Below are 5,464 nucleotides of genomic sequence, written 5' to 3' on the forward strand. Positions count from 1 at the left end.
GTTTGGCGTGGATAATTTTGTCTCTTATCCTAACTGCTCGAACATAATACATTAGTTTAGTATAGTAATAAAAACAATAGTGTTTGGTTTCTGTAGGCAGTATATCTGTAACTAGGAATGTATGGTAATTATACCCTTTTTTTTTTCAACATAGCTATTTGACTGGATTATGTACTTTCTTTTTTTATATAAATACATTATATTGACATTTGTTTGTTATTTCGCTTGGTTTATGTACTGTACATAATGCAACCTCTTAGGACAAGTCAGTTCTCTACACCAACCAGAAGGTGGCAGTAATATCACTGTTATAATTTGAGGACTCTCTCTCTCTCTCCCCCCCCCCCCCCCCCCCCCCCCAGTTCAAATTAGCTTTATTGGCATGAATGTAACAACAACATTGCCAAAGCATCGTATGTATGTATGTGTGTGTGTGTGTGTGTGTGTGTGTGTGTGTGTGTGTATAATTTCATTCTTATGCTCGTTCACTCACTCTCTATGACCAGGACAGCACAGATCAAGTTAGTATGTACATTTTGTCCAATGCATAAACACGGACTCTCCCACAGTCATGCTAACATTCAAACCATTGCAAATAAAGTATCACCATATATGGTGTGTTTTGGCCTGATATGCGTCAAGAGTGTAGTCAACTAGTTTGGTTCCAAAGGATATTTACAAAGAGAGGTTAAGGTCTTGTTTGAGGATATATCTATCGAGGTTAGGCCACCTATTGTGTTTTTAAATCTGATTCATCCCAGAAGTCCAGCGGCAGACTGCAACCATGGGCTTGTTGTCACCCTGTCTTCCTGTTTGTCTCGGTCTGTCTCCCTGAGGCAATCTTGTGGGGTGACAGAGGTCATAGAACAGCTCATTAACCCCACCCCAACAGCCCACACATTGCTGCAGTCCTTAGGCCCTGGCTACATACACATTTTATAATACTCTGCTAAGTCGACTTAAGCCCACTCCGTAAGCAGTATGTTTCAGGGATGCACCATGAGACATGTATGTGTCTTGCATGCTGCATGTATGTATCACTGCATCTAAATATGTTCCTGCTAGATCTGGCATACCCACATTTTCCTTTTTTGTGTGACAAATTGTATGGTTTGCATTTTCTAAAAATTAAACCCCTTTTCAACATTTACTATAAAACACATCCACACTGAGTGATATCTTAAATATATGAGATTTATATGAGTTTTATTCAGTCATGTTGAACCTGTTGGCCAGATGTCTCGGGGCTCCAAGTCATTAATTGTTATGTTTGTAAGGTATTTAAAAACACAGTGGGATATGGTGTTATTTTCCATGTTCAGACATCATTGTTGCAGTCAAAACATATTGGATAAGAGGAACAGCAGCACTTCAGGGGCTAGGAGATGCCTGGGAGCTGTTGTCTGGCGTCTGCAGTTATACCCCCACTCTGTGCATGTGAATGTGCATGCGTGTGTGCGTACACATGTGCCTGCAACTGTTTCTGTTAACATGTTTGTCTATATGCTTATGCGCAAAGGTGTGGTTTTATAATCTCACTTGCTTGTATACTTGTGCATGCACAACATCGTTGCTAAGGCTCACAGTAAATGAGCGTCTTATTGCCCTCACAATGAACACTTGGAGACAGGAGGCTGTAATGTTAAGGAAAACACACACACACACACACACACACACACACACACACACACACACTAGCCTAATTTTCACCAGTACACACCTTTCTCCAGGGATATAAAATGCCCCTGCCTCTGCACACTGTGGGACATGAGTTTCATCCAAACTAGCTGCCGTCCTCAATAAAACCCACGTGAGCAATCTCTGCAGTATAGATTTCTAGTTTCTCTAAGGGTATATTTTGTTCAGATCAGGTGTTTAAACTGCTCAATATGACAATAATTAGGCAGCGCTGAAGACATGTGTTCTTTCTTATGTTGATAAGGGACATTGACCTTTAACCTGTGCACCCCTGTAGTCCCCCAACTACCGCAACCCACCCGTCCCATATGCCCCAAGCCAACACCCCCCTCTTCTTGCCCTGTCCAGCTCCCATCAGGAAAGATAGAGGGGAGGGGGGGGGGGGACAGGCTTGGAGCCTCGCCTCTGGCCATCTCCTCTCCTCCCCGGAGAACAGAGGACTGAGGTGCCTTTAAACCACTGCGGCAAAAACCCTACCAAAACCCTGCAGTCATTAATATGCAAAAATGCAAATGAGTAGGTAATTAAGAGCTGGAGCTCTCTGGAGGCTCTTTGATTGCTAATGAATTCTAATCTGCAAAGAAAGGGGGGAGGGGAGGAGGAAAAGAGATGAAAGAAATAGAGAAAACAACGAAAGAGAGAAGCCTTAACCTGAAATTTGTCATATCCATAAGTTTTCATATCGGATTTGTTTTTCCCTGGAAGCTGTAATCGAAATTATTAGCTTAGTTATTTGAGACAATTACTTGATGGTGACATAAATGCATTAAGAACAGCCTTCAAAACACATTTATGTCAAGTAAGGAAATGGATTTGCTGTATTATTTCTCAGTAAACGGCCATGGAAATAAGAAGTCATGTTTTCCCATGTAGATTACATTGATGAAATGAGTATCAATGGTCAGAAATCTGTTTGTAACGGACACAGTGTAGTCATTGTGTAGATATGGCTAATTAGAGGAGAGCATGACAGGCGAGCAGACACATCTGACCAGCGGCTACTAAAGAAAATAGAAGGTCAGATATCTCAACAGTGTGTTCTTTGCTGCAATAGCAGCTGTGCGCTGAAGTAAAGGAGATGTCATTTCATCACTTTCGTGTGAGCCATAACACATCCCCACTTCCACTCTAACTCATTCACTCTGTCACTCATACACACACAGATGCATACACTGCTGTTATTGTTGTTGCAGTGCTCCCACGACACCAACTATCTCCGCTTCCCTCCCCCACACGGGCTCACATCTATCTCCCTTTCACCATCCTCTCTTCCCCCTCCTGTCCTGGGCAGCCCTGACATGCCTACTTCAATTGATTTAGAGTCAGTTCATCTTCTGATCTGATTGTTATCATGTGACTTCACGCACACGTCCACCTCAATATATATGACTACTGTATTATTTTCAGATTGGGGCAGAGATTTTTGTTTTGGCTCAGGTAGGATTATTCCTCTCCACTTGGCACTTTCTCTGTCTGCTTGCTCCACTCTCTTTCTCTTTCTGTGTCTCTGTATATCTCACCTTCCTATTCTTCATCTCTCAAATAAAACTCAATTCAACCACTACCACAGTCTCCTATTTGCTCTATTCCTCAGCAGTACAGTCTGGTGGTGGGGGTCTTGATTGCCCGGCTTTGTAAACAGGAAGCTGGTGTTCTGTTCACTGTACCTGAAGCGTGGGTGGCAGAACAGGGGCACACATACAACTGCACAATAATGGGAATCCAAGATGGCAGGGAGGGGTCCCATAAAATCACCAGAGAGAACAGAGGAAGAGGGCATGCAGGAAAGCCATTATCAGACAGAAGTCAAAGGGATTGTTGATTTAGGTTTTCCTTTAGTAAATAGATTGTTGATTTGTTCGTCTGTCTGTATTGGATCTAGAACTGTAGTGTTTGGGAGGATTAATGTCATGGACAATCCCTCAAACTCATTTTCTTTCCCACTGCCATGGTCCCATTTGTGATGAAGTTAAATCTGGGTTCATTGTGTCCCTTTGAGTTTGGCTGTTTTGAATACCTTTGTATTGTTTTGAATTCAAGAATATATGCCGTCCTCAGTAGTTCCAAAACAATTGCTCTGCCCTGCTTAAGTTTTCCAGCTATCCCTGAAAAGGGATAGCATAACCTTGTGGATTGCTGCTGTTTAAATCACTCACTCCACGCTCCGCACATTTTATTGTTGTTTAACATGTTGGAAGTCAGTGCAGGTTTGGGTGTTTTCTGCCAGGCGAGCCGTAATAGGGGGAAGAAGCTTGACGGGAGTCAGTTTATCATGAGCACAGAGAGCACAACAGATAGATTCCCCGTGTCTCCTCCCCTTCAGCACAGATAGACTCAGAGCATGGGCACTCAGCCAACACTATCAATCTATCCGCTCCTACCCCCAGCCTCTAACTCTTATTGGAGGAAAGCTTCCAAAGGGGCAAGGAAGCATGAATCATAGCCCGGCTATGAGAAGCTGTTATGCCTCCAAATACACGTGTTGTGGCTCAAAATCACGCTTCGCCATTTAATGATAATCTCGCAAGTGATTGTCACAGCCCTGTAACAAAGTTGTAGCATTTAGGAGGGGCTGAGGCTGTCCAGGGAGGGGGATTGTTGGTCTTGGCCTAGTTTTCTTGTCTGATCAGAAACCTGTGCACCTCTGCCCTTCCCCCACCCAAACCTAAGCCTCTACTATTACAGGCTGTGAGGGGCTCAGTGTGGAACGAGGTGAGCAGCTTGCCTCACCACTGAGCTCTGTGTGCGCTGCGTGTGCTGCCTATACTGTATGTTTACGGGCTCATCATTGTGTGTGATATGACCCGGTGATGTGGTTTGGCTCGCATGGCTGGCTTCCTATGAGCAGAGGCAGGATGGCAATGAGGGCTAAAGGTGTAAAACGTGTGAGAGCATTGAGGCAGGTAGCTAGCTACGAGGCTGTGGTAACAAAACACTGCTTTGTGATTGGAGGTTAAAGCAGCTAGAATGAAAGGTGGCATATGTGAGGCATCTATGTGACTGCCCTCTTTCTTTGGTCTCCACAAAGCATTATTGATTAAAAAAAAAAATCCAAAGAGGATTAAATAACTCGTACACATTATTACATGATGTTAATTCTTGTGTGAATTTATGTAATATATAAAATATGTGTAGATAGATAGATATGTCATTAATATGCACAAATATATGACCGATTAGCACCAATGTGCCAAACATATGCAAATTTTCTATGTGCATCTGTTGTTAATTACAGATATGAAGCTGGAAATGGCTCGAAGGAATCATCGAGGGCATGTGTGACAGGATGCATCCCTATTCTGCCTTTAACTGTCCATTGTACTGTGAATGTGTAATTTCAGATTATAGATGACATGTTTGTGTTTTTGTTTGGCCTCTCCTGCATAATGATGCTGTAAACTCTTAGGTTTCCATGCGGTAGATTACCTTTAGTTACTTTGGATAATGAAACATAATTTTTTGCATAAAATTTGAGCTTTTAGGGGCCACTATCTGTTATTTTACGCCCATGTTAATTGTGAAACAAACTCAATAGTGGACAGCAGCAGTTAAATGTTCACATATTACCGGCTGCACTAATTATTTTTGTAACAGCTGAATGTAAAATTGCATTGCTCAGTATCAGAAATAAGCAGCTATCGCCCTTGGCTCAAATGAGAAAGTGGTGCCACCCTAATTCACTTGTAAAAAAATTATAAGTATGATGGCAATATAATTCTAGAGAGGATAATGCTTTCAAACACATTTCTTCTGTCTTTGGCTTCCT

The sequence above is a fragment of the Micropterus salmoides genome, unplaced genomic scaffold (genome assembly GCF_014851395.1).
Source record: "Micropterus salmoides isolate LMB-PRFRI ecotype aquatic unplaced genomic scaffold, ASM1485139v1 Ms_hic_scaffold_13, whole genome shotgun sequence".
NCBI lineage: Eukaryota > Metazoa > Chordata > Actinopteri > Centrarchiformes > Centrarchidae > Micropterus > Micropterus salmoides.